The sequence below is a fragment of the Rattus norvegicus genome, chromosome 1, assembly GCF_036323735.1.
Source record: "Rattus norvegicus strain BN/NHsdMcwi chromosome 1, GRCr8, whole genome shotgun sequence".
Taxonomy (NCBI): domain Eukaryota; kingdom Metazoa; phylum Chordata; class Mammalia; order Rodentia; family Muridae; genus Rattus; species Rattus norvegicus.
The window spans coordinates 93,974,126-94,001,275 of record NC_086019.1 but is presented as its reverse complement, the minus strand read 5'-3'; the positions used below and the strand labels follow the sequence as shown (position 1 = coordinate 94,001,275).

At 46.5% G+C, this 27,150-nt stretch overlaps 1 protein-coding gene and 1 long non-coding RNA gene across 10 annotated transcripts in view; one reads left to right on the top strand and one right to left on the bottom strand.

Annotated features, from left to right (window-relative positions):
* The window catches only part of LOC103689966 (MARCKS-related protein-like), a 980,777-nt gene that overhangs the window by 47,364 nt on the left and 906,263 nt on the right, over positions 1-27,150 (bottom strand). The gene's annotated exons all lie outside the window — the stretch shown is intronic.
* LOC102550982 (uncharacterized) lies at positions 2,636-24,438 on the top strand. 9 transcript variants are annotated; one of them, XR_010059950.1, is made up of 4 exons: positions 2,636-2,822; positions 20,162-20,438; positions 23,552-23,675; positions 24,215-24,438. It is a non-coding gene; the product is annotated as an uncharacterized LOC102550982 (long non-coding RNA). The 9 variants fall into 9 exon arrangements; XR_010059954.1 differs by having other exon boundaries at positions 2,639-3,663; XR_010059952.1 differs by having other exon boundaries at positions 2,646-2,822; positions 20,322-20,438.

The window sequence follows — 27,150 nt, the reverse complement described above, 5'->3', positions numbered from 1 at the left end:
AGTGCCTCGCTATGGAGCCCAGGGTATTCTGGAACTTGTAACCACCCTGCACCAGTCTCCCAAGTTACGGGGTCACAGGTAAGCCCCGCCACGCCCAGTTTAATGAGCTCATCTCTTTTAAAGATCAATTTTTATTAAAGCTCTTAAACTATGTGTATTGACATGCTAGCGTATCCCTTTAGTCCAGCATTCAGGAGACAGAAGCAGATGGATCTTTGTGACCTTGGGGTTAGCCTGGTCTACAGTGCAAGTTCCAGGACAGCCAGGGTTACACAGGGAAACCCTGACTTGACTAACAAAATTATATGTATATGTGTACGCCACGTGTATTGTGGGTACCTTCACTACGAAGCAGTTATCCGTCCATTGAGCAAGGTCAAGACTGCACTCCAGGGGATCGTACTGCTTCTCTCTGTGTGAATAGGTGCATGCGTGCATCAGATGCGTGAGACCTCTCTGAGCTGGCATTGGTGTGGGTTCTGGGAACTGAACTCCAGTCTTCTGGGCGAGCATACATGTTTTAAAGAGCCATCTTTCCAGCCCCCGAATGCTACTGTTCTAATGTAGAGGAGAATGTCGTTCAGCTGTACAAAACTGTTCGTGTCCTACCCATGCCCCATCCTCCCAGGGCAGGAAGAGGTCATTCACCCAGGCCCACCATATGCACAGCTTTCCCACAAATCACCTCACTGTCCTTCAGGATATCATGGATGATGGTCTTCAAATTCTTCCACTCGGGAACAAGTCTAGGTGAGGAAGAAGACTTAATCTTCCAGTTATTCCTATTCATCTCAGAGTGTAGAGCCTGGGAGAGAGGAGAGAGAATATTTGAACCTCATCATCTGATTGGTATTAGACTGAAAGCCAAGGGAACCGAGAGAGATGGGGGGAGGGGACAGCAAGTTACAAAGGGAGGAACGAGCACTTGTCAATGAGGAAAGCGTCTTTAGATTTATTTGGTTTATGTGTATTAGCATTTTACCTGCATGTATTTCTGTGCGCCACACACAGGCCTGGTTGGTACCTGTGAGAGGTCAGAAGAGGGGGGTCAAATGCCATGGAACTGCCATGCGGGTTCTGGTAATCCAGTCTGGGTTTTCTTCAAGAGTTGTACATAAGCAGGCTGGAGAGATGGCCCAGTGGTTAAGAGCACTGACTTCTCTTCCAGAGGTCCTGAGTTCAAATCCCAGCAACCACATGGTGGGTCATTACTGCCTACAATGGGATCTGATGCCCTCTTCTAGCAGGCAGATGTATATGCAGGCAGAGCACTCACATAATTTAAAAAAAATTTTTTTTTCCAAGTTAGGTTGACAGTTGTGGCACGTAGATTTAATCCCAGTACTTAGGAAACAGAGGCAGGTAGATTTCTGTGAGTTCGAGGCTATGGCTATATACTTGTCCTCTAGGGATTGGTGGAGCATGAAAGACCTCATTAGCATGAATATCACTCCGGCCTGATAGCTGCCGGAGGCATGTCAACACATGCGCTGTGTGGGTGTTTACCACAATCGAGTACCGGATGTCGGCACCATCTTTATAGATCATGCCGCTCCCTACACATAGTGAGTTTCAGAACATCCAGGACTACAGAGAGAAACCCCATGTAGAAGTTAGGCCTGGTTCTGTCTCCCAGCCTCAAGCTCCAGAAATTAGACTCAGACTCAAGTTTGGCCCCCTTCTCTGACTAGTTCTAACTTAAAACAATCCATTTACTTTAACCTACATTCTACCACGTAGCTGGTTACCCGTGCTCCGCTACCATGTGTCCATCTCATCTTCCAAGCAAATCTCCTACCCAGCTCTATCCCAGAATCCTGCCTCCCAGATGCCCCACCTCTATTTCCTGCCTAAGCCATAGGCCACAGGCTTTTTAATTGACAGGTGATGCATCCATACAGCAAACATGATATATCCTCTCTAGAACCCTGTCTCAAAACAGCAATGACAGAAAACAAATCTAGGGCTTGAATTTTCTTCACCCTCCTCCCCAAGTCATAGTCTCGCTATGTAGCTCTGGCTGGACAGGAAACCTTAAATTCCTAGAGCTCTACCAGTCTCTGGTCCCTGAGTGCTGAGAACAGAAGCATGAGCCACCGTGTCTGGCAAGAAATGTTTCCTTTCCTCAACTAAAGCGCCCGAGGACTACAGTCAGCGAATAAGAACCACAGGGCTTTCCAATCAAACAAATTTTAAACGCACTACACAACAAGGGCTGTGAAGAATTGCACTGAGATCGAGAGCGAAGGAGAGAGAAGACAGAAGCTGGGCTCCACAAATTTACATTTATAACCCCAGATTCTGGTGCTCCCCTGACCCTTTTCCTTTGGATTTCTCAGACCAAAGAGTCCTATCTTACAGAGAGCAGATGTCCTAATGGTCTCAGAGGAACTGATACCACTTTTCACACGTCCTGCCAACTGGGGGGCCCTGTTTCTTATATCATCCGAAACCATAAGCTTCCCATTCACTTTCCATTTCCCCCTTCCCAGACCTTCACTACCCAAGAGGACTACATACCCTTAATTCAAGAGACACAGTTCACTGACAGGTTTCCGTAGAAAGTGACTCACTGCCTCCAACATCATAATGCACTGAGCTGTCCCAGCCCCCTCCCCCACCCCACAAGTGTTCTCTGATGCTTCGACTTCCCAAAGAACCTGAAAGTCCCCAGGGAATGCCCTGGTGCTGGGAGGCATAAGGGGATGGGGAAAAGGACAATGGGTTTAAGAAGTCGGTGTTGTGTTGAAACAGAATGGAGGGGGGTTTTCACCGCAGTGGATTTCTCTGGTCCTGAGCCTGTGGTGGCAGACGTGTTGAAGGTAGGACAAGAGATGGGCATGGTTAGATAACCTTTCTTGAGTTTGCAAGCCTCCAATACTGTCCTTGTCTGCTCGGCTTCTAACTGCCCTAAGGTAGGGCTGACAAAGTAACTTCAAATTTTGGACACCAGGACACAGCTTGTACTAAGAAGAAATCACCTGTTTGGGGCTGCGGATGTAGCTTAGTTAGTGGAATGCTTGCTTAGCATGGTTGAAGCCCTGGGATTTGATCTGAGTACCACATAAAGCCGGACATGGTAATACACAGCAGTAGTCCCGGCACCCGGGAGGTGAGGAAGCGCTAGACCAAGGGCAGATAGGTGATACTCTGTCTCAAAAACAAGACAAAACCAGGACCCAAAGGAAAACAACCTGAACTAGCCAAATAAACGAACAACAACAACAACAACAAAAAAAAAATCCACAAACGTGTGTTTTCCCCCCATCCTGAAATTAAATTTTAATCGGTTGTCCTACGTTTTTACTTGCTAACTTCGTTTCAACCTAGTATCCCTTCCTTTTCCAGAAAAGGAAAATCCAGCCCCACAAATAGAATGCGGCAGGGTCAGAGAGACAGACTCCAGGCCTGGCAGAGTCACTGGATATGCATGGATGCGCCTTGGTAACGCTGGTCTTTATGACAGAGGCCTTGCATCAGCCGCCCACGTGTTAGGGAGGGGCTCTTTGTGATTATCAGGGGTTTCTATGCCACCCTTTATTACTGTTAGCATGGGAACCAAGCTCAAAGGAGCACAGGCAAACCTATTATAGAGACCGCGAGGGTACCACGTTCCTCCCAGTTCAAAAGCCCAAATGGGTAGGACCGTGAGGCCTCTGTAAGGTAAATAAGAGGGAGCCCTCGGATTCACATCACGGCCCTCCATCTTCGGGCCTTGGGACTCAAGCTGGAGTAAGTAAGTGTTTCCAAGGATTGGGTTGTAGCAGTGATGGATGAGAGGCTACCCCAAATCAATCCTGTCCACCCTACTTCTCTCCCACGTTCTGCAAAAACGCATTCTGGCCTGCTTGGGTGGAGAGACCACAAGATAAGGTTGTATCATCACGTAATAGTTGGAAAGTCGGCTAGCCCCGCCTACCATGCATGCGCATGGGCATGCGTGTAGCACGAGGGTGGGTTAGGGCAAGAAAGACATTCAGGGGAGAGACGCAGACGCATGCAAATGCACCGGGAGGCGGAGCTATTTTAAGAGCCTTTAGATGTGTCTGTGGCCCCGTCCCAAGCTCATAGCTCTTGGAGCCTCCGCACTGCCTCAGGAACTGTCTTGTGAGGCTGTGCTGTCCTTCAGTCTCTGGCCTGGGAACCGCACCCTGGAACCATGGAACTACGTGTAAGTGTTCAGTGATGCTGGCTGCAAGGCTGGATTTCACTGTGTTGGAGAATTTCGTTCAGGTATAATGGCTCCCAAGTTCAGCAGTCTCCCCCTTTACTAATTTAAACTTTAGCCAGGATTCCTTGGTGACAGATCATGACGGGATGGTATTAAAGTTCCCATCCTCCTAGGTGAGGTAGCACACTCTTTAAATCCCAGCACTCAGGAGGCAGAGGCAGGTGGATCCCTGTTTTTGAGGCCACCCTGGCCTAGTGAGACCCAATCTTAAAAATAAACTTTCTATCTTGTGAGTTGAGGAAAGTATGGACCATTTACCCCCCCCACCCCACCCCCAGACTTCAGTTAGATACTATCGTGAACAGTTCCCCCAGTATGGCAGCTTTTAAATTCCTTTCGTATTGCCAACTATCATTTCTAGAACTAAAAATAGGTATAGTATGCCTTAAATTTCTTTTGTCTGGATCTCAGCTGAATCTCAACCTCAGACTTTAGAACCTATGACGGTACAAGAGTACCAACCATCAGTGTGTCTCTAAAACTAAGGAAAGAACATCACCTGTAATCACCATGCTTAATAATAATACCTTCTTATTGTTGTTATTATTGAGACAAGGCTTCTCTACATGATCTTAGCTGTCCTGGAATTCACTCTGTAGACCAGGCTGGCCTTGAACTCACAGAGGTCTGCTAGCCTCTGTCTCCTGAGCACTGAGATTAAAGGCATGCACCACCACACAGGCCTGACCTCACCATGCTAAATGTAATGGTTGATTTCAGATCGTTTGCTCAACCTGCTAGGAGCCATTGACACGAAGGATCCCTTCCCCCTCTTCTTTCATAGACTTTCTTATTTCGTTTTCTTTTTGTTTGTTCTGGAACTATGTATCCCAAAGTAGCCTCAGAGATCTCCTGTCTTTGCCCCCGAGGTGCTAGGACTAAAGATGTGAACCACCATGTCTGCCTTCTTGGTTTGCTTTGAATCTCTTTACTTGTTCCTTCTCTGACTCGTGTCCTGCCTCCTTCAATTCTGTCTGAAACTCTTAACAGTTGAACTCTGTCTTCAATCCTGTTCTTTCCATCCCCTTTTCCCTTGTTTATCTCATCCAGTCTTACAAATCCTACATACCCATGGTTGTCACATTTAACCTAAGTCCTAACATGTCTTCTGGATTGCAGATGGGTATATTTCATTGCCTTGTATGCGGGGGTAGTCTTTTGATAACTTGACACACACTGGAGTCCTTCTGGAAGAAAGAAGCTTACTCGAGAAAATGCCTCCATCTGATTGGTCTACGGGCAAATCTATGGGAATGTTTTCCTTATTGATGGTTGATGTTAGAGGAAAAGGCTTATTTCTTTGTAGATTTTACAGCCCATCATGAAGGCAAAAACTGAAGAAGAGGCCATGGAGGATTGATTGTTGCTTACTGGCTTGCTCAACCTGCTTTCATAAATTACCCAGGACCAACTGCCCAGAGGTGGCACCACCCACAGTGGTCTGGACCCTCCCACAGCCAGTTCCAGGCATTCTCACCATTTAGGTTTAGGAACCAAACATCTGTTCACATCAGGCTACCACCAGCAGATCAAAGAAATGGTTCCATCAAGTATTGAGGTTATCTAATGGAACATGGAGTCAAAGGCAGCTGTCCGCTTTTGGAAAGACCGCCACAGTGTACATTGTACAACCGTGGTGTACCTACAGATGAAAATAAAATTTGACAATTTTTTTTTGTGGTGATGCTGGGGATTGAACCCAGGACCTTGCATCTTCTAGGCAACTATTACACTCCAAAGCTAGATCCCAGGCCCTTGTTTGGCAATTTAAGAAGTGCTGGCTGAGGGTATAAGGGAACAGGCCTCTGTGTTCATTCCACAGCACATAAAGGAAAGGGCAGTTAAAAGCGAAGTGCTGAGCCATAGTAAATGTTGGGAAAGATACTGTCAGGTGTAGGACCTTTTCACCCCTCACTCGGTGTTAGGGTCCAAGAGTTGCCAAAGATTGATACCCCAGACTCAAAAAGTGTGCAAAAGCAAAGAGCATCTATTCAACTGATTTCCCTGCGTACAGGGGCCTCCCCCTTTGGGAATGGAGATTTCTGATGGATTCTTAGGCCCAGCTTTTATTGTCAGGGGAATTCCAGGGAGGGGTGTGTGCCTTGGATTGGTTAGCTGTCTCCAGGGGTCTGACTGATTCTACAGTTGGTTAGCCTCCAGAGACCTCCCAGGGCGTTGCTAACTCATTCTAGCTACCTTACTTCAGGCCAGATGACGAGGTGTCCTCAGACTGGCTGCTCTTAGGTGTGGTCGGTTGACCACAGATTCCCGGATCCGGGTTCTCATTTCCGGGAAACAGAAACTTAGGCCTAGTCTCCCAAACTGCCAGTTTGTAGCCTATGATGGCGTCAGCCTGGCCCTGGCTAACTCAGTCCTCTCATCCCCTCCTCTGACTAGTACCTGAATCAAATCATTGATTTGTTGATTTTTTTTTTCCGAGTCATTGGCTAAGGGGTCAATTGGGACCTAAGAATCATATGTCATTGGCAAAACACAGGCCTTTTAGCATCCCATTACCCTTACAGGTGGGGTAATGGACGCTGTATTTTTTTTCTGTATCTGTTTCTTCCTGGCATTAGGACATTGTCAGAGGGGCCCAAGAAAGCTGAAATGCTAGCCAAAGGCAGGGCAATTGAGGCGTTTGTCAGAAGCATCTGAAAGATGGGGAGCCAGCGTAACCATTAAGCTGGTTAAGTGATTAGCTCAGCACTTTGCAGTCCTCAGGTGGTCCCTGGCTGTCAGCTGGGTGAAAATCTGCTTGGACAAAAATAAACTAGGCCCAGAAGTTAAGAAATCCCAAGGCCAAGGAGGAAATCCTGTTTTTAAGGACAGGCGGGTGAGCTCATCTGGAGTCCATTTGACCTGCGGCAGGCAGATCCAAGTCTTAGGACTCTTGACTCCCTGAAGCTTATGTGAACTTTAGTTTACAAAAGGATGAACGTTGGTATTTGCCATGGTATTGAAATCCGTATTTTAGAAATATAGTTAACAGGTGTCTGTAAGGCGACAGGAGTAGACTCGTGCCTCTGAGACCTAGTAAAACGACAGGTTTGGGTCAAAAGGCACAGAACACTCTTTTCTCGGTTCAGATGTACAGACAGAGCAGAGATGGTCTTGGCATGATTAGAAACACCTCTACGTCATTCAGAAGACACACTCAGGCGACAAGAAAGGGAACTACAATCCTGGACTTGTGGCCGATGTTAAAATTCTGAACTTTTGAAATCCTAGTATAATGGTGGTATAAGATGAGCACAGGTGGGGCTGGAGAGATGGCTCAGTGTGAAAGGAAAATTATACAGATTTAAGGTTTAAAAATATGAAGTTAAAAGAGTATGTTTCAACTCAGGACTAAACACTGTGAAAAGCAAGTCCAGGCAGCCCCGCCCTGCCGCTAGAACTAACAGACCATAAAAGGAAAGGAATGCAGAACAGACCAGGAGTACCGGACCTGACTCACAGGCCACCTGGCAGGAAGAGATAAGCCCCCAGCCCCCGACATCCAGGACGCCCCAAACCTGCCAATGTGTGTAGCTATACCTTATTACCTCATCATGTGAAATAGCCAATCATATGTGAACATGTCTATGTGCCTCGTTTGAATCCACCAATCCCCGTAACTATGCATCTGCTTCTGTACGCCCGCTTCTGCTTCCCCAATCCCTATAAAAGCCCCATGCTGGAGCTGCTGGGCGCGCAAGTCCTCCGAAGAGACTGTGTGCCCGCAGGTACCTGTGTTTTCCAATAAACCCTCTTGCTGATTGCATCCGAGTGGACTCGGCTCGGTCATTGGGCGCTTGGGACTCCTCCTGAGGGAAAGGTCCTCTCTGGGGGTCGTTCATTATGGGGGCTTGTCTGGGATTTGGAGACCCTCCGCCCAGAGATCACCGACCACCCACCGGGAGGTAAGCCGGCCGGCGTTTGTCTTGTCTGTTGTGTCTTGTCCTGTGAACGATCGATCAATAGGCTCAGATCTGGGGACTATCTGGGCGGGCCAGAGAAGGAGCTGACGAGCTCGGACTTCTCCCCAGCAGCCCTGGAAGACGTTCCAAGGGTGGTTGGAGGAGAGGGAGATCCGGATCCGTGGCACCTCCGTTCGTTTTCGGAGGGATCCGCACCCTTGATGACTCCGTCTGAATTTTATTGGAGTAGAGGATCCAAGACCCTCACTGACTCCGTCTGAATTCTTGGTTTCAGTTTGGTACCGAAGCCTCGCGGCGCGTCTGTTTGTTACTTGTTTGACTGTTGGAATTGTTTGTCTACTTTGTGACCTGACTGTGGTTTTCTGGACGTGTTGGTGTCTGTTAGTGTCTTTTTGACTTTTGTTTTGTGTTTGAATTTGGACTGACGACTGTGTTTAAAATCTTGGACTGACGACTGGGTTTGAAATCATGAAACTGTTTGCTTTGTTCCTCAAAGAGTTTTACTTGGTCCTGTTGGTGCTTAAGTTAAAAGTTGAAAATAATTTGCTTGAGAGAAATTGTTTTCTGCCAGGAGTTTTATCTTTCTCTCTTGAGCCTCCTCCCCTATGGTTAAAATGCCCCAGGTTGGGGGACAAAAAGAGCCCCTAAAATAGTTTCAAAGAATCTACAACTGTGAAGAACTTTGTTTTGCCAGTCAGGATTAATGTTTTCTTTTCCATGGGCCTATAGCCCACTGAGACAGTTTGGTAAAGGGCTGCTACTAAAGTCCTGAAAGCCCCAGGTAAACTGGTTACAATTCTTTTGTCAGCTGCTTAGTATCTAGCACCCAGGTTCTAACGTCTTTCCATCCTTTTGTTACTAAACGCTATTTGTCTTCTTCAGTGGACCTCTCTCCTCTAGATTCCCTTCTTGTTTTCTCACCATCCCACGTGAGATGCTTGTTAGTAACTGTTACAGGTCTTCTTTACCACTGAGGAAAGACAGAATCCTACTAGAGGCCAGAAAGAATGTTCCAGACATGGATGGAAGGCCCTCACTCCCGACTGACTTCAATACGCCTGAAGGTAGGGAGTGCTCCGGGTCTGCCCCCAGGCTCCAAGGGTGGGTCTCCTAGGGGCTGGAAAATGCCCCACCAATCTGGCTAAGATAAGGAAAAGGGTATGAAGAGAAAGTTACAGAAATTTGAAGGGTTATGCTAAGTTGCTGAGAGTTAGTATAAGTTACAGAGAAAGTAAGGTTAAACAAAGAGAAAGAGAAAAGAAGGTAAAAAGAGCAGGAAGCTAGGGAAGAAAAGAGACTAAAAGAAGAGGAAGCTAGAGAGCTAAAGAGAGATAAAAGACAAGAGAGGAACATATATTGGCCACAGTAGTTAGGGAACCTAGGAAGACAGTACCTGGCAACAGAAGAGAATTCCTGGCTAAAGATCAGTGTGCCTAATGCAAAGAAAAAAAAAGACACTGGGTCAGGGACTGCCCCAGAAAGAACAAGAGGGGACACTGGAGAGCCTCTCGGTCCTGGAGTGCTGGCTATGTGCAGAGATAGGAGGGAAGCCTGCCCAGTTGTTTTATGGATACAGGGACCCAATGCTCTGTGCTCCTATGCTCCAGTGGGCCAGTATCCAAAGACCTTGGGTACAGGGGGCTACTGGCAACAAACAATACTATGGACTGCCCGAAGAACAGTGGACCTTGGCGTGGGCCGGGTAACCCACTAGTTCATAGTCATCCCTGACTGCCCCCATCCCTTGCTCATGAGAAAATTGCTCCCCAAAATGGCTTGCGTGGGCTGAAATGGCTGGGTGAGGCCATGTGTATGCATATCTACAGACTGTGTATGCGGAGCTTAAGACCTGTTTCAGTGCACCAGTACCTGATGCTGGGAGATGAATGGCTTAGCGCTGTTCTACTTGGAACATATCACTCCTGCCAGCCGGGCACTAACAATTATCACCCAATCCAGGACTTAAACTGTGATAGAGTGGCTGATGTTTGCCTTTGAATAGAGTGTCCCAAAAGATGGGACCACTGGTCAGCTGCCATGGACTAGATTCTCCACCTGTTGGGGGCAATCTGGTCACCTTGCTGCCCAATCCGACCTGGAGCCACCACAGCACGAGTGTCAAGCACTGACAGAAGCCCATGGGTGGAGGAAAGACCTCTGCGACTGGCTGATTGACCCCTGCTGTAAGCCGAGGCTACCTTGTCCACAGACGGGAACAGTTCTCTTCATGAAGGTCAGAGATAAGTGGGTGCTGCCATGGTGGACAACACAATGTCATCTAGGATGGCTGAACCTCAACCCCCCAGTACATCAGTGCCGCAGATGCCTTTGCCATCTCTTGGATGCCCTGGTGAAGCCAACAACTGTGAGTACTATTCATTGCTCAGGATATCAGGAGGGAAGAGATTCAGTGGCATTGGGCAGTAACAAAGCAGATAAAGTGGCTCGGGAAATGGCTATGCAGGAGCCTATCCTGGTTGCAGGCCTGCAAGAGACAGCCACTGAGAACTAGGATCGGACTAAGGGATGGTCTCACTTAGAATGTAAAACAGAAGAAAAGGCCCAAATTGCTTAAACGAAAAAAAAAAAAAAAAAAGACAATGACGCACTTGAGGGGAAAGCTATACTCCCCAGAGAACAAAGAAAAGACTCACTTTGCCAAATACAGAAATGGACTCATTTAGGAGATAAAAAAATTTGTCCAAGTAGGTAAGTGTATGTAACAGACTTTAAGATTTTAGCCAGAGAGACAGTAGAAAGTATAAGGTATGTCAATAAGTGAATGCTTAGCAAGCAAACAGGGCAAAGAGACCTAGAGAGTTTAGTGAAAAGTCGAAGTGAACTTCACTGAGATAAAGCCAGAAAAATATAATCACAAGTATCTCCTAGTGCTTGTAGATACTTTTTCAGGAATAGATAGAAGCTTTCCTCACCAAACGAGAGATGGCCTCTGCAATCATCAAGAAGATACTGGAAGAAATCTTCCCCAGGTCTGGAATGCCCAAGGTAATCTGGTCAGACAACGGCCCTACTTTCGTTGCCAAGGTAAGCCAGGGTGTGGCCAAGTATTTAGAGGTCGATTGGAAATTACATTGTATTTACAGACCTCAAAGTTCAGGACAGGTAGAGTAAATAAATAGAACTCTAAAAGAGACCCTGACCAAATTAACCATGGAGACTGGCGCAGACTGGGTGACACTCCTTCCCTCTTGCTCTTTTCAGAGCAAGAAATACCCCTTCCAGATTCAGCCTTACCCCCTTTGAGATCTTAAATGGGGCCTCAGCCCCCCTGACTGTATTAGATGATGTTACTGAACCAACATGTCATAGTGCCATAGTAATAATGATTTGTGTGCCAGGCTAAAAGACCTACAGGTGATACAGAAAGAAATCTGCTCAGAGCTGGCAGCAGCCTATGCCCTGGGGACCCCTGAGACATCTTACCAGTTCCAGGTTGGAGACTCGGCTACATACGATGGCACCGAACCCAGATACTCACTGGAAAGGACCGTACCTGGTGCTGCTGACCACCCTGACAGCCATCAACTCTCAGCCCTCACCAGCCATGTACTAGCTGTTGGGGCTGAGAGCTGGGATGTAGAGGGAAACTCAGATCTTCAAAAAGCTCCCTAGACTTAATTTCATGTTTGCCCCGGGTTTTATCAAGATAGGTGTGGGGATAGGCTTGATTTCTATTACAAATGATGTAACATTGCATATGTTAGTACTCCTAACACTTCTTGGGACTGTGCCTCAGGGATCACAATCTGTATAAGTTTAAAAGTTCTAAAAGCTAGTCATGACCTTGGTGTGTAGGTTTAGATAGTGTCCAGATTGGAATCCTGATGCTAAAGACTTAGTAAGACACAAAAAAAGGAGTTGAGAATTACTTAGGGCTAAGGCTATCTAGGTGCTGCAAGGGCAGCACAAGGACATCTGCTGTTGCAATACAAGGCTTATAGAGAATTCAGAACTGCCATTCAGGAGTAATTAAAGACTCCATGAATAAACTTAGAGAAAGGTTAGACAAAAGGCAGACAGAGAAGCGCATCAGGGATGGTTTGAGAGCTGGTTTAGTAGATCTCCTTGGATGACTACTCTGGTATTTTCCCTTATGGGACCCTTCTTAGTTTTGCTTCTGCTTCTGATTATAGGTCCATGTGTGTTAGAGAAACTAGTTAATAGGTTTGACTCCTACAAAAAGATAGAGACGCTCAACAAGGTTGGTTTGAGTCTTGGTTCACTCGGTCTCCCTGGATGACTACCCTACTCTCTGCTATATGGCTGGGCCATTACTAATAATTTTCTTGGTTTTAGTTTTTGGACCCTGCGTGACAAACAGGTTAATTGCTTTTGTTACAAATCGAGTGAGTGCTGTGCGGTTGATGGTTCTGAGATAACAGTACCAGTCAGTTAGGACAACTGGTGAGACCAAATACGAGACTTGATATCAAAATTCTAAGATTAGAATTACTTAGTAGAAGAAGAGGGGAATGAAAGGAAAATTATACAGATTTAAGGTTTAAAAATATGAAGTTAAAAGAGTATGTTTCAACTCAGGACTAAACACTGTGAAAAGCAAGTCCAGGCAGCCCCGCCCTGCCGCTAGAACTAACAGACCATAAAAGGAAAGGAATGCAGAACAGACCAGGAGTACCGGACCTGACTCACAGGCCACCTGGCAGGAAGAGATAAGCCCCCAGCCCCCGACATCCAGGACGCCCCAAACCTGCCAATGTGTGTAGCTATACCTTATTACCTCATCATGTGAAATAGCCAGTCATATGTGAACATGTCTATGTGCCTCGTTTGAATCCACCAATTCCCGTAACTATGCATCTGCTTCTGTACGCCCGCTTCTGCTTCCCCAATCCCTATAAAAGCCCCATGCTGGAGCTGCTGGGCGCGCAAGTCCTCCGAAGAGACTGTGTGCCCGCAGGTACCTGTGTTTTCCAATAAACCCTCTTGCTGATTGCATCCGAGTGGACTCGGCTCGGTCATTGGGCGCTTGGGACTCCTCCTGAGGGAAAGGTCCTCTCTTGGGGTCTTTCAAGTGGTTAAGAACACTGACTGCTTTCCCAGAGGCCCTGAGTTCAAACCCCAGCAACCACATGGTGGTTCACAACCATCTGTAATAAGATCTGATGCCCTCTTCTGGTGTATCTGAAGATAGCTACAGTGTGTGTGTGTGTATATATATATATATATATAATCTTTAAAAAAAAAAAAAGATAAGCACAGATGAGGGAAAGAAATCTGAAACACTTTCCACTTTCCAGATACCTCGAGTCACTTCCTTATCCCTCTACAACTTGCATTTGTCTGCCTTAGGTAATTTTCAGACCCTCAGAACGTACCTAAGCCTTGACCTCCTCAGACTTTTATATGCCTTAGAACACACGGAACTTCCATACACTTTGAACCTTTTTCTTTCCGTCTAACCATTTATCAGAGGCACGAGTAGTTGTTACTGAGAGCAGTTACTGCAAAGCAAGTTTAATTAAGGAACAGTAAAAAGCTGCAACTGTGTAGCAGTATAGAGCTAACCTGCTTAGAGCTCCCGTTGGTCGATCAAGCTTCTAGCCTCCCGCCAGAGCTCTCTGGATTTGTGAATGAATACACACACACACACACACACACACACACACACACACACACACACATACACACACACACACACACACACACACACCACACACCAGCTTAATATGCCTAACTAGCTCTATGGCCGAGAATTTCCTGAACCTCCCCTAGGCCTCTGGTGAGTCTTAGTTAACATTTTCTAAATCTATATTTTATCTTGGCTGCTCCAAACCCAGTCAGGGGAGTGGCCCCTGTTCTTACATTTCGGGGCGGGGGGAACCTTAGGTCTGATATCTCTGCTGCCCCCCGATTATGGTGATTCTGTCTGTTCTCCTTCCCCCTCAGTCCCTTGCCCATGCAATCTAAAAGTCCCGCCTCCATCTCCCTGCCAGCCATTGGATGTATGGCACCCAAAGCTATCTGGGGGGCAGGGACCCTCAGCATCTGGACTGTGACTTTTGGGAGCCACAGCTCCCAAAATTAAGACAAAGCATCAGAACCAATCCCCAACACATCTGAAACCTGTTTATCTTTTAATCTGAAGCCTCTTAATGATGCAAACCTGTCTGCCTTTTTAAAACAAGAGACCTAACAGTTGTTTTTTTTTTAAGATTTATTTATTTTATAAGTACACTTGTAGCTCTCTTCAGACACACCAGAAGAGGGCATCAGATCTCATTACAGATGGTTGTGAGCCACCATGTGGTTGCTGGGAATTGAACTCAGGACCTCTGGGAGAGCAGTCAGTGCTCCTAACCACTGAGCCATCTCTCCAGCCTGAGACCTAACAGTTGTAACTGACAAATTAACCAATGAACTAACTCAGTAGTGGATTACCTTGAAGAAAGAAGCTAGCTGCCTGTGGTCCAGCCATTAAACTAGAAGTAGCCATCGATGCGATGGGAGGACTTGAAGGAATTAAAATGACAGAGGCTAGTCCATATTCCATCACCCACACAGTTACCCCATCGTCCTGCATCCCTGTAGCACCGAGGACAGAGGCAGTCTTTGGCCATCAGACCCAGAAAGTAGAGAGGCTTTTCCTGTGGAGGAGGAACATGGGAGAGACTGAGTTCACCTTGTCTGAAGCAACGTGCAGCAATCAATTCTCTAGTTGTCTTCTGTTTGTCCGCAGTTCATGCAGGGCCCTGTCAGCGGGTGGGTGAGGCATTGGGGCAGTTATGCCCAGTGGTTATTACACCACAATTCAGGGGGCATCTTCATCAGCTGCATAAGAATAGGCACTGGGGACTGGGGAGATGACCCAGTTGTAAGATTCTTGCCATGAGAGCTTGAAGATCTGAGTTTGATCGTCTCCATCACACACCAGAAAGCTGGAGGACATTGTATGTGCCTGTAATCCCAAGGCAGGTGAGGTAGAGGCTGGCCAGCCAGCCTGGTTCCATCAACCAGCTCCTCCAGGTTCAGTGAAAGGCACTGCCTCAAAAAATAAGGTGAAGGCCACAAGAAGACCTACAAAGTCAACTAACCTGGGCCACTGGGGCTCCCAGAGACTCAACCACAAACCAAAGAGCATGCAGGGGCTGGAACCTAGGCCCCCTGTACATTTGTAGCTGATGTGCAACTTGGTCTTCATGTTGGTCCCTTAACAATTGGAGCGGAGGCTGCCTCTGACTCTGTTGCCTGCCATTGGATCCCCTTCCCCTAGCTGGACTGCTTTGTCAGGTCTCAGCTGAAGAGGACACTTAGTCCTGCTGTGGCTAGATGTCCCAGCATGGGGTGTTATCCAAGGGAGGTTCTCTGAGGAAAAGAGGAGGGGGTGATAAGGGAAGGGATTTGTAAGGGTGGGACTGGAAGGAGAGGAGGGAGGGAGCTGTGATCAGGATGTAAAGTGAATAATTAATGAAAAATAAGGTGACAGTTCAACAGCATGGCACAGTGGGTAAAGGGGCTTGAGGCTAAGCCTGACATCTTGAGTTCAATCCCTGGAGCCTACATAGTGGAGGGAGAGTCTGGTTCCTGCAGGTTATCTCTGACTTCTGTACACACACACACACACACACACACACACACACACACACACTCCAAATAAAAAATGGGCTGGAAAAATGGCTCAGCCATTAAAGTTAGGCTCACAACCAAAAATTATTAAAAATGTACAAAATATATGGCAGAGGGCAACTGAAGAATGAGTGGTGGTTTGAATGAGAATGACCCCTGCAGGCTCCTATATTTTAATGCTTAGTCATCAGGGAGTAGAACCGTTTGAAAGAATTAGAAGGATTAGGAGGTGTGGTCTTGTTGAAGTGTGTCACTGTAGAGGTATTTCCCTTAATTATCTGATTGGCTAATAAAGATGACAAATAGCAAGGGGTTGGGGATTTAGCTCAGTGGTAGAGCGCTTGCCTAGGAAGCGCAAGGCCCTGGGTTCGGTCCCCAGCTCCGAAAAAAAGAACCAAAAAAAAAAAAAAAAAAAGATGACAAATAGCCAATCACTGGCCCAAAATGAGGGGGCGGGTTTTCCAGGCCAGACAGGAAGAGGAGGGGAGGAGGAGTTGCAGGAGCAGCAAACGGAGGAGGACAGAGTGAGGGCTGTCGGAAGGAAGATGGAGCAGAAGTGCATGGCCCGGCGGAACTGCAAGTAGCAGGGATTTCATAGCTGGGGAAGAAAGTGGCGTAGAGGGAGATCTGCCCAATATAGGTGTGCAGTTTATACATATATAACTGAATTGCGTTTTCTTTACATGGGCTTGGAGGTTTACCACAACCTGCCCCTGTGTTGAGGTTTCAAAAGCTCATGGCAGGCCCAGTGTGTGTGTGTGTGTGTGTGTGTGTGTGTGTGTGTGTGTGTGTGTGTGTCTGTGTCTGTGTCTGTCTGTCTGTCTGTCTGTCTGTGGTGGGGCCAGAAGTCAACTTCAGCTACCTTTCTCTGTCACTGTCCTCCTTATTGTTTGATACAAGCTCTCTCCCTGAACTTGAAGCTTATAGTTTTGGCTAAATCAGCTGGCCAAAAAACAGAGGATCCACTTGTTCCCACCATCCCACTTCTAGTGCTGGGGTTATAGGCAGAAGCTGCCATGTTTGGCTTTTACACATGTTGGGGTGCTGACCTCAGTTATTCCTACCTGCATAGCAAGCATTTTACCCACTGCATACTGGTTTTGGGGGGTTTTTTGTTTGGTTTGGTTTTTTGAGACAGGGTCTCAGTGTATAACCCTGGCTGTCCTGAAACTCACTCTGTAGACCAGACTAACCTCAAACCCACAGAGATCCTCCTGTCTCTGTCTCCCAGTGCTGGGATTAAAGATGTATGCTACCACACCTGGCAATTTTTAAATTTAAATTTTATTTCATGTGTATGGGTGAAAGACAAAAATGATATGAATGTGATTAAGTTACTATGATCAGAGGGTTTTGGGGTTTTTTTTTTTAATTCCTTGGGTCAGAATTAAGTGTGTTGATAAAAACTAACCAAAGATTCTCAGGGTTTCTGGGCCAGAGCTTCTGGAAGAGCTGAAATGTAGTCAGAGGGTTCACGTGCCGACGGAGGACAACCAGAAGAGCAGCTCCTTCTTGAGGTCACCCAAGTAATTCCCGATGCAGAGTTAGCACTGTGCCACATAGACCACATCTGGAAAAGAAGCCGCCACAGCTGGCCATGGTGGCACTCACCTTTACCCCAGCATTTGGGAGGCAGGGACAAGTGGGTCTATTATTGTTTGAGACCAGCGTGGGCTACAGAATGAGTCCCAGACCAGTCAGGGCTACATAGTAAGACCTTGTCCAAAGGAAAAATAAACTGCTTGGTGGTTAAGAGCATCCTGGCTCTTACATAGGATCTGAGTTCAATTCCCAGATGCCAGGTCTTGGCAGCTCATGCCTACCTGTAACTGCAGCTCCAGGGGAATCCAATGTTTCTGGCCTCCTCGGATGTCTACCCACCCAGAGATGCCTCATTTGAAATGAAAACTTTTGAGCTGGAGAGATGGCTCAGCGGTTAAGAGCACTGACTGCTCTTCCAGGGTCCTGAGTTCAATTCCCAGAAACCACATGGTGGCCTACAACCATCTTTAATGGGGTCTGATGCCCTCTTCTGGCATGCAGGTGTACATGCAGATAGAACACACATACAAAAAAAAATCATTAAAAAAAAAAAGAAATGAAAGCTTTTCCAAAAAGCCACAGCAGCTGAAAAGGAGGCCATTACAGTCAGATGTCTCATGCAGAAGTTAAGGCTGACATCACAGTCATGGTGATACTAAGGGGTGGGAGCATCCTTTACCCTGTTGTCTAGAAGTTAACAAATGCCCTACAGTCATTCTGTGTCCTCTCCACATTTGCTGGCATTCCTAATCCTGTTCTTGAGAAACACTGGATGTCCCCATACCCATGTCACAAATCCATTGCGTCGCATGTGACCTCCAGCAGCTACTCTGAAGTAGACAAAAGCCTGCACTGTGCCTTAAGAGCTTCCCGGGGGTCTTTGAGCCCTGATGGTGATGGGCATATCAGTTTCTGAGTGGACAGGTATGGGCTGAATCCACACTTCGTGATACCTAGACATATTGACAAGGCAGAGGTCAACAGGACAACGTTGTGTTGTGGCAGGAAATATGGGCAGCTGCCACAGACAGACCATTTCATCTGGGAACTTGTATGTTAACATTTTCAATGCGAGTACAACAGAATAACCGGATCAGGTAGATTTAACATACTTTAACATACCGCACCCCAAAAGTCTCAGTTTTGTTGACGTTTTGGTCTGTGTTCTATTGTTGGTGAAAGAACGCCATGACCACAGCAGTTATAAAAGAAAGCACTTAATTGGGGCTGGCTTCCAGTTCAGAAGTTCAGTTCATGCCTGTCACGGGGCAGGGGGTGGGGGGTGGGGGGTGGGAGGGTGGGAGTGGGTTGAGGGGGGATGGGGGCAGCATGCAGGCAAGCATGGTGCTGGAGAAGTTGAGAGTTCTGTATCGGGATCAGCAGGCCACAGGAAGAGAGAATGAGCCTCTGGGCCTGGCTTGAGCTTCGGAAACCTCAAGGCCCTACCCCAGTGACACATTTCTTCCAACAAGCCCTATCTACTCCCACAAGGCCAAGGCACCTAATAGTGCCACTTCCTGTTGACCCAAGAATTCAAATATCTGAACCTTTGGGGCCCGTTCTTGTTCAAACCGCCACAGTTGGCAATCCTGTGCCACCTCTTTGAGCATAGGGTTATCTTTCTGGGTTTTATTTTTTTTTTTTTTTTGGTTCTTTTTTTCGGAGCTGGGGACCGAACCCAGGGCCTTGTGCTTCCTAGGCAAGCGCTCTACCACTGAGCTAAATCCCCGACCCTATCTTTCTGTTTGATTCAGACTTTCCTGTCTGTAGAGAGCCCCGCAGATGCTGCCTGAGAGTCAGGAATTTTTAACATGGCATGTTACATTCATTCTGACTTCTCTGCCTTCGAGATTCCGTCTTGATTCCAGCCTTGCCAGGCTCCTGCAGCCTCTGCAGGCTTCTGTAACATCTCTAGTGAAGGAACTGCAGAAGAAATTGAGGACGAAATGCACCTCATATTTTCAAAGAGTGTCTCAAGAAATGAAACAGAACAACAAAAATGGCCCAATGGTGGTCTGGAGAGGTGTGGGTATGGGGTTAATTTGTGTATGTGCTGGGTGTAAGTATGCATTGTGGGGTTGTGTGTGTGTGTGTGTGTGTGTGTGTGTGTGTGTGTGTGTGTGTTTAGGGGCATACAGGTGAAGGCCACACACACACACACACACACACACACACACACGAGTCCACATGCACATAGACATACAACACATACCTACATCTCCAGAGACATCTCTCAACTCTTCTATTTTACTAAGAAGTTCCAAACCAGCCTGTACCTACCTCCACAGTCTGAGATCACAAGCCTGCACCACCATGCCTAGCTTTTTTATGTTAGCTCTGAGCTCAGGTATGTGTATTGAAATAAGACTTTTTGGACTGGCTAAATTTACCTAAGGTAGCAAATACATTCTTCCCCCCCCCCCCCCCCGGAGCTGGGGACCGAACCCAGGGCCTTGCGCTTGCTAGGCAAGCGCTCTACCGCTGAGCTAACTCCCCCACCCCGAGCAAATACATTCTTTAGAAAGTGATTTACTTTAAAAATAGAAACAGGTCTTTAAAAATGAACTTCTTTTGGTTTGTTTGGACGTACATTATACTCTGCAAAGTTCCTCTGCTCATGCAGGCGTCCTTGAGAGACTGTCCAGGCCTGGAGGAAACGACCTCCGTCGGACATAGATACTGTGTACCATAAACTTGACATGGAGGCACTTGTGCTCATTGTTTATCTTCCTCCACGTGGTCCTTCTTTCTGCCGCTTGCCTTTCATAGACACTGAGAAAACGCACTCGCTGCTGGTATGGCATTGACCACGCCCCTCCCATAACTGTGCCTTGCATCTTCTTTCTGCCTTTCCTTGTAGTCATCTTCACTCTTCCGGTCGTGGTTTTTATATTGACCAACTGGCTGGCCCCTGCACCCCTTGTTCAACTCCAGTGAACCTGAGTCAGGCACGTAGCCAAGGGGGCCACTGGAAGCAACTTGAAAAGGACTCTACACAGTGATTCTCTCTACTCCTATAGCTGTGAAAGTGGCTGGCATGACACCATGGATCCACTACACCCAGATCAAGAAAACAAAAGCCGTGGATGCTGCTGCCAAATGGACTGTCTCTGGACCATGAGCTCATTGAAATCAAGGTTCCTTTGCACCCAGTGCCCCTCTACTCCCTGCCCACTGCCCCATCCTGAGACTTGTGTTTGGTGTGAATACAGGGTTACGGTACAATCCCCACTACCATCAAGCCTAGATCTGGGAACTGAGAAAGACAGATACGAGGAAGAGATTAGCTAGTGTGACCATATACCAGTAACACATGTTTATCTTGACCTTTGCTCACTAACGCCCACTTTATATATGTGGATTATAAAACCAAATTTTCCTTTAGGAAGAATTCTTGCTTTTAAAAACAGGAAAAATCTGAAGAATCAAACTCTATGCCACAGAAACAGGCCCTGGGGATAGAGTTAATCAATCATAGCCAAAACTCAGCCAATCCCTGTACTGCATAGGGATAGGAACTAATCAGACTGTCAACCCATTGACTGGGAAAACTCACTGTGACTAGACAGCCCGAATTAACGTTAGAGGGCTTATGAGTCTAAAAATTGTCTAATATCCAAAATCTTTAATCTAGGAACTTCTCTTATTCTGATGCCTGTTGTTCCAACTTGGGGGTTAATTCACAACAGCAGTGTTACTGAATCCCTAAGACTACTCAGTGGGTGTGTGCTAAGTGTTTGACTGAGCGTGCCAAAAGAGGTTCACTGGGACCCAGAGGCATTAAAACAACAGTTAGAGTCTCTTGCAGAAATGACTTCTCATGAGATGAAGGAAATTATGCATGACCTGTGAAAAACAAAACTGGAAAGACCTGGTTGTTTTTGTGCTAATTGATCAAGACAATTTGATCAAAAAATTGCCATGGTTTAAAAAAAGAGAGCAAGAAAAAACATAGAAATAAATTAGATAATACCAGTGTCTGTCCTCTTGGTCCCTCTGACTGACTACTCTGTCAATCAGCCTTGCCTGGACCTGTATTTCTCATTCTGATTGGACTAATGGGGGGTCAGTGCATTTTAAATTATATGGCCAATTATGTATCAGTTCAGTAAAATTAATGACCTTTGGGACAAACTATCCTTCTTTCGAACTGGAAGAGTCCATGATTTAACTCAAATCACTAAGACCAGGTTGGAATGTAACAGAATCCCCAGACCTTAGCACAACTGACTCCATGGCAGAAGTACCATTCAGACTGTAAAACTCAGCACATAGACAGCAACACCTACCAAAACCAAAACAAAGACCTGATCCATCAAAGCCCATAGTTTCGGGAAAGTCTGGAACTACACAAACCGTGCTTTTTGGCTTCCATAGTTCTGCTTCTGACTAACTGTTCTTGTTAACTGAAGTATGTTGACCCAGGATATGGTTTTTGTGCTGAAACTCGCACTCTGAAGGCGGCTTGTTGCTACTGTGGAATCTCGAACACCCAGTGTAGTCCCCAGCCAGCTAATAAAGACTATTATTGGCTTAAACCCATGTTTGACTGAGCATTCACCCCATAGAACTATGACTGGGGACTATGGGTCATTGATACCCAGACTGGCCTTGACCTCACAGTCTCACAATACTCATCTTGCCTCAGCCTTCCAAGATCTGGAAGTACAGGTGTAAGCCAACACAGTCAGCTGTTTTGCTTAACCTCTTAGTTTGCAGAAGGATTATGAACGGTCATCTTTGCAGTTCACAACTTTAGAAACAGAATAGTTTTGTCAGCTGAACTATCTGAACTTCATAGTCACTAAAATTTCATCTTGTTTTAACATGTTTTCTGTCAAACACACATGGTACGCACTCACTGATTAGTGGATATTAGCCCAAAAGCTTGAATTATCCAAAATGCAATCCACGGACCACATGAAACTCAAGAAGGGTGACCAAAATGCAGATGCTTCACTCCTTCCTAAAAGGGGGAACAAAAATAGCCACAGGAGGGGATATGGAGGCAGAGTTTAGAGCAGAGACTGAAGGAACAGTCATTCAGAGCCTGCCCCACATGTGGCCCAGATATATACAGCCACCAAACTAGATGGTTGAAGCTAAGAAGTGCACGTTGACAGGAACCGGATATAGATCTCTCCTGAGAGTCACAGCCAGAGCATGTCAAATACAGAGGCAAATGCCAGCAGCAAACCACTGAACTGAGAACAGGACCCCCGTTGAAGGAATCAGAGAAAGGACTGAAAGAGCTGAATGGGCTTGAGACCCCATATGAACAACAATGCCAGCCAACCTTAGCTTCTAAGGACTAAGCCACTACCCAAAGACTCTACATGGACTGACCCTGGGCTCCAACTGCATATGTAGCAGAAGATGGCCTTGTTGGGGCACCAATGGAAGGAGAAGTCCTTAGTTAGATCCCCATTGTAGGGGATTGTTGGGGGTGGGGGAAGAGGCAGTAAGGGGAGTGGGTGGATGGGGAGGGTATCACCCTTGTAGAAGGGCAGGGGGAGGGGTTAGGGGACTTAAGGACAAGAAACCTGGAAAGGGAATAACATTTGAAATGTAAATAAGAGGGTTGGGGATTTAGCTCAGTGGTAGAGCGCTTGCCTAGCAAGCGCTAGGCCCTGGGTTCAGTCCCCAGCTCCGAAAAAAAAGAAAAGAAAAAAAGAAATGTAAATAAGAAAAACCCAATTGAAAAATAAATAAAATGCTTTCTGTCATTTTTTTTTCTCTTGAGCCAGGTGGCAGTCATGCTCCCCTTTAATCCCAGCATACAGGCAGAGGCAGGCAGACCTCTGTGAGTTCGAGGCCAGTCTAGTCTACAAAGGTAGTTTTAGGGTAGCCAGGGCTATACATAGAAACCCTGTCTCAAAACAGCAGCAAAGATTTTATTTTCTGTGTATAAGTGTTTTGTCTCCACCTATGTCTATACACAACATGTGTGCAGTGCCTGTGGAGGTCAGAAAAGGGAGACAGCTTCCTTGAAACTGGAGTTGTGGATGGTTGGAAACTGAACTCCAATCCTCAAAAAAAAAAAAAAAAAAAAAAAAAAAAAAGCACGCACCACGCACGAAGCAGGGTTGAACCGTTTTTCTTAGCTCTCCGTGAATCATGAAATAGAGAGTATCTATTGTGACCCGAAGCCTTTCCTTGTTAGGGCTCTGTTTTTCTCTAGAAATTGATGTAAATGCTGAAAATAATGTTGATATGATTTGATCATTTAATGTTTTATTGTTTTGCGTAGTAATCGTCGGGGTTCAGGAATCACCACACAAACCGTACAAACACTGATCTCAGTTAAGCAAGAAGAGTTTATTGAATGCACGCCCCAAGACTGACGGATCGTGACGACAAGAAGAATTTGGACGGTAGTTATGATGTCGGTCTGTTACGGCGGTCTTTTCATAGGGCAAAGCAAGTTCAGACGTTCAGAAGGCTGGGGCGGAGGCAGTACTCCGTTTTGGCTAACTAGACAGAGTATTATCAGCTGACTTTTTTGTTTTTTTGTTTTTTTTTTCCGGAGCTGAGGACCGAACCCAGGGCCTTGTGCTTGCTAGGCAAGCACTCTACCACTGAGCTAAATTTCCAACCCTATCAGCTGACTTTTAAGCTGATTGGTCCTAAGTGAGGTGAGGGGTGGTGGACGGGTGGTGGACAGGTAAGTTTCAGAGCACTGAGGTAACAGATCACGAGAATTACAACCATAGTGCCATGCCCTTTTAGGGGAAGCTGTCAGTGTCAGCTGTGGATAATTACCTGAGAGCCTGAACTTAATCTCACCTTATGAGCAAAATGGAGACTGAATACAAAATGGCTACAGTTGTGTTCAAAGGAGCCGGCCTCACCAGTAGCCGAGAGAGGGAACCAACCTATAGACACAATCCCTTGACTGCTACCTTCCTTTTAGGATCCACCAGAGATCCTCCGGAGAGACTGGCAAGAAATTAGAAAAGCAGGAAGAAGAAAGATGTATTCCGCATAGTTCTGACCTCGGAGGCCATGGTGGCTGCCCCATCAGCACTAGGAATGGGTGTAACTGGGTTTCGGGAGTCCCAGTAGGTCTCCTCTACCTCTGGCAATCTACCACCAACTGTGAATGTGCATCAGAAGTAAAGCAGCTGCTCTATCCTACCTGCCTCCTAGCGTCCGTCTGTCCGCAGGGCTCACACTTCCAGTTGTTTCTCCTACCCTCCTCTTCCCCACCCCTCCTCTCTGAGACAAGACTTTCTCCGTGTAGGCCTAGCTGTCCTGGAACTCGATTTGCAGACCAGGTTGGCCTCGAATGCAGAGACCTGCCTGCCTCTGCCTCCTGAGTGCTGGAATAGAAGGTATGCACCAGCACGACCAGCTCTACCAGCCCCCTGTTGTGTTTATAACCAGTTCCCTATTTTACACCTCAACCAGGGGCTGGGGAGATCGCTCAGTAGGTAAAAGCACTTGCCAGCACTCCTGCAATGAGATGTGAAGACAGAACCGCTGGCCATTCAGGGGACAATGCAGTGCAGTGACAGAAATGTAACAAGACACTGCCTTGGCCAGAAAACAAAGTTGTTTCTCTCTCTCTCTGTCTCTCTCTCTCTGTCTCTCTCTCTGTCTCTCTCTCTCTGTCTCTCTCTCTCTCTCTGTCTCTCTCTCTCTCTCTGTCTCTCTCTCTCTCTCTCTCTCTCACACACACACACACACACACACACACACACCATGGCGTACACACAACCCCACCACATAATTAAAAATCATCTGGGGGCTGGGGATTTAGCTCAGTGGTAGAGCGCTTACCTAGGAAGCGCAAGGCCCTGGGTTCGGTCCCCAGCTCCGAAAAAAAGAACCAAAAAAAAAAAAAAATCATCTGATTGAACTATCTAAAATATCTGTCTTTAAAAAGATTTGATGTTCATGTGCGCGTTTTTGCCTTCATATGTGCAGCACGTGTTGAAGCGCTGAAGATAGCCAGAAGGGGGCGTCAGATCACTTGGAACTGGAGTTACAGCTTGAGACTCCATGTGGATGCTTGGAACCAAATTAGGGCCCTCTGCAAGAGTAGCAAGTGTTCCTAACCACCAGGCTATCTTACCGGCCCTGGAAGTTTGTTTTCTTCCATTAATTCAGACCTTGGCAAGATTCTTGATCAACTTTTTTTATTGACTTTCTTCTCTCTAGAGAAACATGATCCTCAGTCTACAAGTGTTCATTTTAACAGTGGTTTCAATTTTTTTTTTTAAGATTTATTTATTTATTTTATGTACAGCATTCTGCCTGCATATGTGACTGCAGGCCAGAAGAGGGCACCAGATCTCATTACAGATGGTTGTGAGCCACCATGTGGTTGCTGGGAATTGAACTCAGGACCTCTGGAAGAGCAGTCAGTGCTCTTAACCACTGAGCCATCTCTCCAGCCCAAAAAATGTGTAGCCCAGGCTGGCCTCGAACTCGTGATCCTCCTGCCTCTGCCTCCTTCAGCAAATCCTACCAGTGTACGCCACCACAACTGGCTCAATTTAAAAAAAAAAAAATTGCACATTGAACCAATAAAGCCTTTTATCATTCATACCAATATCTGCATGGTTATTTGCAAATCATATACTTGTTTTGCTTTATAGTGCATCTATTAAATATTATTAGCTGGGGGCTGGAGAGACACCGCAACAGTGGAGAGCACATGCCATTCTTTTCTGTTTGCCTTTTGTCTTCCTTTTTTTTTTTAAACTTTTTTTAATTAATTTTTTTATTTATATGAGTACACTGTAGCTGTCTTCAGACACACCAGAAGAGGGCATCAGATCTCATTACAGATGGTTGTGAGCCACCATGTGGTTGCTGGGACTTGAACTCAGGACCTCTGGGAGAGCAGCCAGTGCTCTTAACCCCTGAGCCATCTCTCCAGCCCCTTGTCTTCCTTTTTCTTTTTGTTTTGACACACGGTTTCTCTGTATAACAGCCCAGGCAGTCCTGGAATTCCCTCTGTAGACCAGGCTGGAATCGAACTCAGAGATCTGCCTGCCTCTGCCTCCCCAGTGCTGGGATTAAAGATGTGTGCTACCACATCTGGCAAGCACATGCTCTTCTTGAAGAGGACCTGGGTTCTGTAGAGGACCAGTGGCTGTGAGTAACTCCAATTCTGGGGAATCTGAAGCCCTCCCGACTTCTCAGACACCAGGCTCACACATGGTGCACATGAATACATAAGGGCAAAAACACATGTACATCTCAAAAAAAAAAAAAACAAAAACAAAAACAGGAGCTAGAGCCGCACTGCTTAGTGGTAGGATACGTGCTTTCCACGTCAGCAGCACCGGCTCAACTCTCAGATCTACTATGTATACCTAAATGTTTATCTCTGCGTGTGATGTGTGTGCCTTATGCAACGATGGCTTATGTGCTTTTACTGATCTCAGATTCTTTGTGTGGCCAAGAATGAGGTTTTTTTTTGTTTTTGTTTTTGTTTTTTTGGTTCTTTTTTTCGGAGCTGGGGACTGAACCCAGGGCCTTGTGCTTCCTAGGTAAGCGCTCTACCACTGAGCTAAATCCCCAGCCCCAAGAATGAGTTTTTTGAGTTCCTTGCAGCGCCATTAGACCTGGCTGGGTCCTTGTCTAGAGACAGAATCTGGCTGTGTTACCCTGGCCAGCCTTGAATTTGTGGGAATCCTACCACCTTTGCCTCCCGAACGATAGGATTATAAGCGTGAGCCACCTTGCACGGGGAGTACTTAATTCTGTTTTGATAGAACATTTACCACCCATTGAGTGTTCAGAAACCTCACCATTTGGTTAAGACATTTGTCTAAGGTGTCACTGAAGACCACAGGATCCATTCATGAAAACCACTAGAAACAAGGAATGAAGTAT